Here is a 12,464-nt window from a genome sequence, read left to right on the forward strand (position 1 = left end):
TATCCAAAAGTGTGTTGACACTCACCTTTACTGTTTACAAGGCCAGTGGCTTCCACTATGTCCTGTGTGGGCTTCTGTGTCTATTAATGGTGTTTGTAGATTTTCCTTGGTCACCTCAGTCCTTATGAGGTAGTGGAGGATCATCAATCTCTTGAAAACTGAGAGGGAGAATGCAAATTTTTTCTTTGTTATGCTGGAATTGTTTGGTTCCCACAATAATGTGTTGTGAAGTTTACTGAGTGACATCTTCTAACTCATTCATGGTCCTTTTATCTCCCAAGTTGCATCCTACCAAAGTTACTCAGCAGGGACAGATTTAGTAACACTGGCTCACTATACCTGCCCCTGCTGCTCTCAGCCCACATATGAAACACACAAAAAAAGCATCAGAAAAGCACTGACTTTTGATGGAATCTGCATCAATGTAAAAGAAAGTGAAGTCACTCAGTTGTGTCCAACTCTTTGCGACCCCTTGGACTGCAGCCTACCATGCTCCTCCATCCATGGGATTTTCCAGGCAAAGTAAAGAGCTGATCTAAGATCAGGCAAGATTACAATCAAATAATACACAGGATTGCTTAAAATATTTGTAATGAAGACAAGAAAACTATGCTGAATAGTAGAATCTATCAATGCAGTTTATTTAAAGGCTGGCTTGCTCTTGCAGGATTTGGGGCAAAATGACAGATTGAAAAACAGGCTTCCTAGGTGGCTCAGTGGTAAAGAATACACTTGCTAATGCAGGAGATGCAGGAGATGTGGGTTCAACTCCTGGGTTGGGAACATCCTGTGGAGGAGGAAATGGCAACCCACTTCAGTTTTCTTGAGGGGAAAATCCCATAGACAGAGGAGCCTGGCGGGCTACCATCCATGGACTTACAAATAATCAGACATGACTTAGTAATTGAACATTGATACATTGAAAATATACAAAGAATAGATTCAAGAGAGCCAATGTGTGTACTGTAAGAAACCTGGAAGATCAAAAGAGTAAAACAATAATTAATGCTTAAAGAAATAAAAAGACATTTTCTCTGATTCCCTCACATTAAAGATGTCACCTTCTTGGCTTCAGATTCTAGAATTCAAGCAGCATAAGAAAAAACAGGAGTTAAAAGCTATGTCCTCAATTGCCTGAGGAGTTTAGAAAGAAGTGGTCCTAGAAGGCTCTACCATGAACTCTGGTCTCTGCCAGTCATGTTCTTTGTAAGCTTAAGAGCAAAGAATAAGACTTTAAATTCTGGATTATGTTATAGTTTCTGATTAATTGTTCCAAGGGGCTGGATACCAGCTGTAATGTCACTAGGAAGCCTATCTCTGAAGTTATCTATTATGTGGTATATTGTGATCATCAGATATAGACTGCCCAACCACAAGGAAACATGTGATCTTGATATGAGGGACTAATCTGGATCAGTCTGGAAAGTTGGAGTCTGTGACTTTATACATATCCTCTTAAAAAACAAATTTATTATTAATTTTATAAACTTTATATCAAAACTAAAAAAATATCTTCCTAGCTACTGCTCTCATAAGAGTTTACAAATGATTCTAGAATATTTGACTGATTGCTTAGAAATAAGCAAAGTGCTTGTGATGAAAATGTCATCACCATGATTCACTCAGCTCTGCCCAGTGACATGTCTCCATATCTATTGGTGTCATCGGGATTACATCCAGATCTGAGTTAAAGTAGAATCTCACTATGGTATTTTTCCTTTTGAAAACTGTAAGATATGGCATAGTATCGTTTTCTTCCAGAAGAGAGAGATGAAGTTGTTAATCATCACTGTCTTCATTGCTCATCTCTTACACTCAAGTGAAACAGGCTGCCTTTGATGGACAGGGGAAACAGGAGTCAGCAAAGACATTGCAATTTCAGGCTATCACGCTCTAGCTGTTATCAATAGCTATACATGCAAAAATTATATTAAAACATGTATGTCTCATCTCACACACCATAGTACCCATGTTCATTATGTTAAATGCTCTGAATTCTGACTTTAATAAATTAATTTAACCATTCTACATCTCTTTAAAGACTAGGTTAAAATTCCATACTACATGATTTAAGATATATGCAGTTATTTTCTGATGAATCAAATACTCTAATTAATAGATAGCAATCACCATATAAACATATTGCCTAGCCATTTACAATTTGCAAAGAATTAGAACAAAATCAACTCAACACTAAAATAATCTGAAAATAGTTAATACCTTAGATTTACATGCATAGTTCTGATACAGATTTTTTTAAACACTGATTTAATTTTAATGAGTCTTTTAAAATAGCTTGTTTTATTAATTTTACTCTTCATCAATATTTTGTTAAGTTTGAATATTTAAGAAGGAAAGGGAGGAAGAGAGTTGAAGGAAGTATTTTATAGCTAATTAAGATATGAATACTAGCTACTTCTTCATGTATAGAAAAATTGGAAGCAAAAAAAGTACTGTATTAAAGTGTAAGGAAATTCTCAGTAGGAAGTGTGCTGTCAGCCAGTCCACAGGATTTTAGAGAAGCAAATATGACTTACTGAAGAGAGAAGAAATTAGACGTTACCCTGATGGCATATTGCAGAAGGGTGCCATTATTGCTACAGGAGCAATCAGAAAAAAGGTTGATCTGGGTGGACTCCAGTAATCTAACAGCAAAAGTGTTTCATTTATCACCTCCAACTGGTCAGTGCCTGGATACCAGCCTTGAAATAGCTTGAATATCATGCCTGTGTTTGGAGAGGGTTGAGGCCATCAGCAAAACTAGGCCAGTGCAGTTTATTCGCTGCATCAAAGCTGTGTCTGTGAGATGCTTTAAGCTGCTAATAACAGCTGAGCAGGCTGGAATGAGGAAATGAAACGGTTTACACACTTGTTATCTGGAGGAAGGCAGGCTCCCACATCATTTGCCTATTATCTCTTCCTCTGTGTCCTTATCCATATGCCGGCTCCCCTTGAGGCTATCACACTCTCCCCACCTCCAACCCTATGCACAGAATCCTTTTGTTGAGTGAGTATTTCCTCCTCCCAGAGAATAGAAAGCAGCTCTTTTCAGCATACCTGGGCATAACCAACAAAGGAAAAGTTACATTAGATGGAGACCCACTTTGATAGGTCCAACATCCTCTGGGGTAAGCTCTGGTTTCAGGCATAGAGGAGCTAAAATGTATTAATATTACTAGGGTCCAGGCCGCTCAGACTGAGGCGGCATCCTCCCAGCTAAATGCTTGGCATCAGATTCACCAGCCAGACTTTCTTCAGAAAGTCAGTATAATCTTCAGTGAATAGAGGGAGAATTTTTTTCTTTTAATAGCATTTTCCTTTAGGAAAAAAAAAAAAAGACTTCAACCACACAATAGTGAACATTGCAATTTATTACAAAAATACCACGAAATGAGTGATCTCTTTACTCCTAATGCACTGATCCTGGTCTAGGAGGGGAACATGTCAGCTGGGAGTGATGGGGGAATTCATCATTGTTCTCAGCCTTCCCTTTTGTCTATTCTTTGCTTAAAATGTTTTATTTAGAAGCCACAGGAGACAGTGGAAATGAATCACCTCCAAGCCCTCAATGACGGCAATGAATTATACCCACGAGAAATGATCACATCTAAGGCAGGCAGGAGGCCCAGTGCAGGTAATCACCGTGCAGTTACAGCATCAGGCCGCACAGCACTGGGCCAGGCCAGATGATGTATGGCTTTTTTGAAGGAGAACAGGGTAAGAGAACTTGGCAGCAGTGGCTAAGGCTCCCTTCTGATCAGCAAACATCGCATTGGATTTTCTCAAGAACGAGGTGAAGTACTTCTGTGAGGTACTTCAACCGTGTGGCATGCTAAAACAATCATTTACTAAATGGTGCAGGTCAAAGAAAGAGAAAAATAAACTTGGAGAAGACCTGGTTACTGTACCCTTTGGACTGCCTCCAGCAGTTTGAAAAACCCCATGAGCAAGAGGAAATGGAAATAGAGGAAGTGGATGTTGGCTGATAGCACGTGTTGAGGAGAATGGCATTAAACATCCTGGCCCAGGACCTGCTATTCAAGAGTGAGCAGAGAGATCTGGTGTCTGGATCTTATTATTAAACCACAGCAAGGTGGGAAGGGCTGCAAAGTTGGCTGTCTACATGCAACAGAAGGAGAGAGAAAGCAAAGGAAAAGAAGGTGAGAGGAATATGTGTGAACCCAGATAGCCAAGATGGAAGCTTGGGTAGACCAGTCTCTAAGGGCTGTGCTGCTTGATGGTCAGTGCAGGAAAAGGTGTGTTTTATATATTTACTGACCGACTGTCATCAGTTCTGTGTTCAGAGAGCTTAAGCTCGAAGGAAAATAGCTCTCTAATGAGTGGCTCAGGGGCTTTCCTAATGGCTCCGTTGGCAAAGAATCCACCTGCAATGTGGGAGACCTGGGGTCGATGCCTGGGTCAGGAAGATCCCCTAGAGAAGGGAATGGTTATGCACTCTAGTATTCTTGCCTGGAGAATTACATGGACAGAGGAGCCTGATGGCCTATAGTCCACAGGGTTGCAAAGAGTTGGACATGACTGAATGAATAACATACACACATGAGTGGCTCTATTGAATAAGACAAAGTTTTAGCATAATCTGAGAGAAGAAGGTTAAGATAAAACAAAGATAAATGGCTCTGCTTAATTGTGGGGAGAGGGGAGGAAAGGGTGAGATGTATGGAGAGAGCAACATGGAAACTTACATTACCATATGTAAAATAGATAGCCAATGGGAATTTGCTGTGTGTCTCAGGGAACTCAGAGGCTCTGTACCAACCTAGAGGGGTGGGATTGGGAGGGAGATGGGAGGGAGGTTCAAGATGGAGGGGACATACATATACCTATGGTTCATTCATGTTGAGGTTGACAGGAAACAACAAAATTCTGAAAAGCAATTATACTTCAATTAAAAAATAAATTAATTTTTAAAGAGTAAACCTCTTTAAAAAAAAGATAAAAGGCTCTGATTAATTGTGAAATAAGAATCTTGGTGTTTAACAGGAGATAAAGATAGGAGATGACTGAGAGATGAGATAGGAGAAAGCTCTCACAAGGGGGGACTGGGGAGTCAGCAACACAGTGGGCAGAGGCACACAGGGGATGTTTTCTCCGGGTTAGAGAACAGCAGATAAAATATTAGGGATAGTCATCCCTGACAACACAACTTAAAGTTTCTTCCTGTTCTGTGCTGCTATTTCTCTGATATCTCTAAATATTTTCAGTAGAAGTCAATTAGACACAACCTGCTTTGTATGGCATGGCAGAATACCGAAAAATGCGTCATGTCCATATTTAGGCGAAGTCAGTGTATCTCTTCTCTTATGAACCCCTAGATTACCAAATGGAACAGGAAATCTCAGATGGAGGTGGACAATTGATAAACATCTCCAAATTCTTTTTACTTATTTATTTATTTATGGCTTCACTGGGTCTCCGTTGCTTTGTGCGGGCTTTCTCTACTTGCGGTGAATAGGGGCTACTCGTCTTTGCAGTGTGCAAGTTTCTCATTGCGGTGGCTTCTCTTGTTGCAGCTCATGGGCCCTAGAGTGCATGGGCTCACTAGATGTAGTGCATGGGCTTAGTTGCTCCTTGGCATGTGAAATCTTCCCAGACCAGGGATCGAATCCTCATCCCCTGCCACAGGAACTTTCCTGGTGGCTCAGACCATAAAGAATCTGTCTGCAACACAGGAGACCCAGGTTCAATCCCTGGGTCAGGAAGATTCCCTGGAGAAGGGAATGGCAGTCCACTCCAGTATTCTTGCCTGGAGAATTCCATGGACAGAGGAGCCTGGGGGAGCTGCAGTCTATGGGGCCGCAAAGAGTCTGACACAACTAAGTAACACTTTCACTTTCCCCTGTATTGACAGGCAGATTCTTATCTACTGTGCCACCAGGGAAGTCCCAAATATCTCCAAATTATGAGCTATATATAGCTCATTAGATACTTAAAATACTTGTTTAAGTAAACGAGATTTGCAGGACCCCTGAAGTGTAAACAGCCCTTATAATTTGAGATTAACATGGTTAAGCAGCTAGATGGATTGTTTACGGGTGTCTCACTGAAGTGACATAGTGTTCTCATCTTTAAACAATGAGAACAGGAAATAATCTTCACCCAGGTCCAAGTCTGGAGGATACTCTTCTGCTAAACCTTATAAAACCCTTCCCACTGCCACGGCAGGGGTAGGAAGTGAATCAGTGCTACTGCAGCACAGGATGGCAGACAGTGTTCTCGGAGAGAGAAGTTTCAGCACTAGGAAGTGATGGCTACCAACAACCAGAGCAATTGTTCTGCAGAAAGCATCAGAGGAAGCTAGTATGCTTAAATGCTCCAATTCAAGACTAAATGAAGAGTAACATGGGCGATTGTGAAGATGGGAGCTTGTAGTGAGTAGGAAACAGGGCCCTGATAGCAACATGGGTCAAAAGGAGAGGCTGAAATCAAAGAGATCTGAAACAACAGGAGAGTTGCCCGAGAACTAGGCCGAGCAGAGGTCTTTGTAATTCTTGGTGGAGGCTTAGACATTAATATCAGAAGCTATGATGTATCATTTATGATTTGTTACATGAAATTTTGCTTAAATTGTCTATATACTGAATTATATATACAGTTCTTATCCTGGTACCAAAATATAGGTTCTGTCATTTTCAACTAGTTGCCTGTGCTGTTTTCATAAGTGGTTGGATTGCAGAAGCCCTTCAGGTAATGATATAAAGACAACTTGTGGAGACTACAGCTTATACCCAATTCCCTACCCCCACACATACACAAACACATTATTATAGAAGTTTCTGGAGCTCAGACTGAGCAGGGAAGTTAGATAGCCTATTTATTTCTGAACCCAAACCATAAGTACAAGATCATCAACACAGAGAAAGATAGAGAGAAGGAGAGAGAGTGATTACACATTAAAAATTGAGGGATAAAATACTAGTTAAAAAAGTCAAATATGCTCTGTGGAAATTATAGTGTCAGTACATTTTGCTTCTTAAAATTATTGTCTGCCTTTGTTCTATGAGAAGAGACTGTACTGGGGAAATCACATTTTAAGAGGATATGAATCTCTACATCCTAAAATAAGGTATAGAAAATATTGCTAAGTATACTTTCTTGGGAAAGATTAGATAAGAGAAAAATATTCTGGAAAAATAATAAGCAAAGGAAATAAATAGGCAATTTGTAGTAGACAAAATTCAAATGGCTAAGAAACACATGGGGAAAAAAATGCTTCCACTCACCACCAAAGAAGAAATGCAAATGAATATAGAATACCATTTTTTCATCCCTCAAGTTGGCAAATTTAAAGAGAAGGAAAATGCCTGCTGTTGGCAAGAGCCAGGGGAAACTGGCTTCTTCTGGCACAGAGGTGGGAGGAGCACATGGACAGCCTTCTGGAGAGAGTGTTGGACTGTGCATCACCAGCCATAAAATGCACATACTCTTTGGCCCCATGGTTCTACTTCTAGGAAGGCTTCCCAAGAAAACAATCAGATCAGCGAGTAAAAGATGTTCATTGCATCATTGGATAGGATGACTGGTGTTTGTTCAGTTTCAACAGTAAAAACTATTTCTACATATTATGGGACACTGAAACAATGGAATATAGTTCAATCACTTGAACTATATACTTAAATAGATTTTATTGACAGGAAAAGATGGTCACAGTATATTACTACGTCAACAGTCAAGTTACAAAAGAATATAGTATGATACCATTTCAAAAAATGGTAAAATCTGGAATATTTTATACACATACACACGGACACACACATACATGTGGGAGAAGGAAATGAAGGAAGAATTTATACCAAAATGTTAGCAATAGTTTATTACATCTGGGAAGTGAGATCATGAGTGAATTTTCCTTATGCTTTATCTGTCTTGAGTTTTCTATAAACATAAATTAATTATGTAATACCCATAATAAAAAGAAAAATAGCACATTCTTTCCCTTCCATCAAAGGCAGGTTGGATTCTTTTGTAACTGAATTAGTGTTATGATTATTTGTGGTTGTTTTTCTTAATGACAACAAAACTATTATCAATGCCTTTTCATAGTTGTCTGTGATCTCTATCCAAATGGGTCTATTAAAGGCAAAACTGCTTTTATATTCATTTTTATAATGAACCTGAAGGAGGATTGAGGCTGATTATAAGGGGAGAAAACGAGGCCCAGACAATCAGTGAAATTTTCCCTTGAGTTTAAGGAAGAATTAGAAGCAGCACTGAGAAAAAAAAATATGCAAGACTCCAGACTGTTGTTTTGAATAAAAGTTGATTTCCCCTTGGATGTCAGTTGTAATTTTCTCATCAGTGAAGACTCAACACCATGTGCCTTTGACCACACAAAAAAAGAATTTTTTCCTCTGGTTTTAAAAGCATCTTCCTTAAGCCGGGAACACAGATGCACATGGATGGCCTTGGCACTGGGGTGTGTACTTGGTTACACTCCCACATGGGGAATACTGAGCCCAGTCAGTCCTCAAGAAAATATCGTTTTCTTTATACCGGGATGAAAACTTCCCCAGTAGGAAGGCTCCAGCAGCAGCAAGTGAGAAAAAGAACACAGAACTAGACATAAGCAGCTTTAACTCTTCACATCTCTGAGATTTATTTTCTTCAACAATCAAGTGGCACTAAGTGAGGAAAGGGAAATAAACAGATAGAGCATGACAAGCATGGTGCCAGGACTCACCTGAAGGGAGATCTCTCTTTCCAGAATCCTACACCATCTGCAACTTGCCCATTCCACTTTATATAGAATGGTCTGGTCCACCTCACATCTGATCATACCCACAGTTCTCAACACAGATGAGAGTTCAGCCCAAATACACTGATGGAAATGCTGTGTCCCTAAACATCTGCTCATGGGTCACTCACATTCCTGCTCCCTGGTGTGGCACAGAACACATACTACCTCTGAGCTTGCTTTCCAGGCTATGCACCCAGGCTAGAGCCTTCTCTCATCTGTTTGCCTCCCCAGATCACTGCAGTTCTTCCTCAGGCTGGCACCCAAGGCTGAGTGAAGCACTTTATGTGCAGCATGATTTAGCAGCACGTGGCAGGCTTATGGTGAACACCTCCAGTAATACTGGGCACAGTCTGTCCTTGAAAGTGACTGATCCCACTAAACAAGCCCAGATCAAAAAGCAATTTTCCCATAAGAAATAATGGTGATGAACTTCAGTGTGACACTTCTGGGGCCAACACCGCTGCAGTCAATTCACAGCCCTAAGTCAGAAACCAACTGTGCCTCGCACAGACCGAATTTTGCCTGCCATCTAGAAGGTCAGGGTTGATGTGGGGGCATAATCAGGCTCTAATGGTGCAGGGAATCCAGCTTGAAGCAGGGCCTGTGCCCTCAGAAGAAGCAGAGAGAATGGTGACATCTTTTGATTGCTTTCTTTGGGGACCTCACAGCCTGGTTTCCACACTGCCTTCTGTAGGTTCCCTTCACTGCAGTTCTAACCACAGTCATGTTGGGGCATCCGCTCAAGTTGTTTCGAAAGGGAAACTTTTGGGTTATGGATTCAGAGGGAGAAGCTGCTTCCTCTCTCCTGTGTACCCATGGTCCTCTCCAACCCTCTCAGTTAAGGAGGAATGAAACGTCCCTCCCTCCTATAAGCTCTTCTGGGATTGGAAAGGGCTTTCTTCGTATCTTCACCTCAGGGTTTCCTGATACATCTGCTGATGTAATGCAGGGATCAGAGGCCAATTTTGTAGTAGGGAGAACTTAGCAGAAAAGCATGACACCAGTTATGGCTGCAATGTAGTTGGAGTGTCAGTGCTTCCAGGCACCACTTACACACACACACACACACACACACTCCCATATTGCAATGACAGCCTTTAGTAGACTTTCTCCTATCATTTGGGCTGCCCTGCTGCAAAATGAGGCATAGCTAGTAGAGATAACAGCGGACTAAATAAAATGGATGTGCTGATTGAAACAAGCAAATGCAGGCATATATATATATATATATATATATATATATATATATAATATTTACATTTATCAAGTAAGGAAACCTTAAGCAAGGGAAGGCTATTTCTGGCATGTTCCTACCTAGCTCACTCTCACCCGTGAGCATAACTTGATTTTGTTTTACATCAGCACCCATGAGTCAGATTGTGTCCCAAACCAAGTACTTCCATACATGCAACTCTCAGTCGCTCAGAATCTGTGAATGGCAGTGTAATGGAATTACACGATTTGTGATCTACCATGACCTGTGAAAATTCAGATTAACTGGAATAGGGATAACAGCTAACAGTTAAAAGGCTAAATTTCATTTTTCAGAAACAAGCCAAAATTGATTAAATAGGCAGATTGGTTTTGACAGCTTGTAGTGTCACGAAATGAACAACATTGGTTAATAAGTTCTGTCATGGTAGACCAAGCAGATCATATTCATGCTTTTTTGAATTGACTGAAGATGATTATTATTCTAGCATACTAAAACAACCATTAAAATATCCACTTGCTCATCCTACCTAGAGTTTAAAAAGAGTCTAGGTGAACCACATTTACTTTCCACTTTGTTGAATTCATCTTCACACCCATCCAGTCACTCCCCAAACCATCCATCTAACCAGCAAATATCTGTGGGTACTTCTTGTATCAGAAACGAATGTGCTGAGTCACATCAGCAGGAATTTTCTCTGTAGAAAGACCTCTTCTTTCTCATCTGACTTGTTTTGGCCATCATCAGGGCCTAGGCTTTAATTTGTGACTGAAGACTGCCAAGCAGATGGGCCCCATCTGGGTAACCAAGGTTAGCTTCTCAGAACCATTCTGAGGACAGTTGCCAGCCACAGAAAGCTGGGTTGGGTCATTTGCTGAGATGTCTAACTACGAAGAAGTGGAGCTAGATGATGGTTGTATACAGCACGCAAGTCACCAGATCAACATTAGAAGCTGGATTTGGATCAAGATGAAGCAACAGGTAACGATGGTCCAAAACCATCTCCACACCATGGAGAGGAGGCAGAGTCTAAGGAGAAAAAGAGAATGAATTAGGGAAATTTGTCTTTCTGCTATTATGAATAATTCCTTTGAGCCACATTATGCTTATCTTGGTGGCTGTCTGTCAACTCAAAGTATTTTAATTTAGTTTTGGTAATAAGAGGAAGAGAAAGCTAGAAAGATGAAAAACAGGCATTAATGCAATGGGTTGGGTTAAATGAAACCTTGATTACCATGGAGAACTTTTGTATGTATATATAAAAAAAATTAACAATATGCAAACAGCAAAGAGTGTGCCAAGGAAGTTCAGAACCAATTTTTAAGCATCGCCTTCATTTGCTTCATATTATAGCTAAGCCAAAGATCATTATTATTTCTTGATTGGATGCAGGCTCTTCAGACTTTTTAATAGCTTGGAGAGGAGCCAGATGCATTCATTAGTAAACCTTCCAGGACTTGACATTAATTACCAAGGCTGAGGCAAAAACTAAGGCACTGAAAAAGAGCAGTCAGAGAGACTTTTTTTAAAGTGTTGTATGCAGCAGGAGTGGAGGGCATCCTGTCTAGAATTCTGAATCTACTGTAGATAAGTGATGAGACAGTTCTGGATTTCAATACCAGCTCTGTGTCTTACCTATTTGGGATCTCTGTTAACTTGTCTGTCAAATATGCATGATAATATCTCCCGCATAGGGTTGAGGTGGTTTCACCAAGCAACTCTTTCTTGTCTTTATAAGGACACTCAGGGTCCCTGAGATAGTCACGGGGGAGATGGAGGACTTCGTGTTGAAGCTTCACGTGCACTACACTCCTTTTACTCTGATTTTGCAGTATGGACTTATTGAAGAGATGATAGCCCTTCCAAGTCATCCTTTGACTACCCTAGCAAACTTTTTATGTAAAAAAAACTAGTTAGTAAATATTTTAGGCTGTATGAGCCACACAATCTCTCTAGCAGCTACTCAACTCAGTCACATAGTACAAAAACAACAAGAGATAGTATGTAAACAAATAAACATGGCCATGTTCCAATCAATATTTATTTACAACAACACAAACAGACCTGATTTGGTCCATGAGCCATAGTTTGCCAGCCAAATGAGATAGCATAGAGCCATTTTGTTAAATTAGAAATATAATTATTTTGTCAATTTCTGACACGTAAGACATATTCCAGAAATGCTTCTCTGGCCTTTTTGTCTTCGTGTCTCTTACGTCTCAAAAAGTGTGTTCATTAATTTAAGAAGTTTTGTGTTAGTGCTTTCTGTGTATCAGGATCTATTTTTGTCACTAGCATACAGCTATGAACAAAACACAATATCTGCTTCTATAGGTGTTATTGAGGAATAAGAGAGGAAGAACAGGTAAAATAAAGAAAAGAAGGAAAGAAGTTATCAGCTCATGACAGATGTGATGCAGAGAATAACTAGAATGTTATGGGAATAAAAAGTGATAGGATAATCATTTTGATGGGAATATTTAGAGGAGACAT

The sequence above is a fragment of the Bos taurus genome, chromosome 4 (assembly GCF_002263795.3).
Source record: "Bos taurus isolate L1 Dominette 01449 registration number 42190680 breed Hereford chromosome 4, ARS-UCD2.0, whole genome shotgun sequence".
NCBI classification, from domain to species: domain Eukaryota; kingdom Metazoa; phylum Chordata; class Mammalia; order Artiodactyla; family Bovidae; genus Bos; species Bos taurus.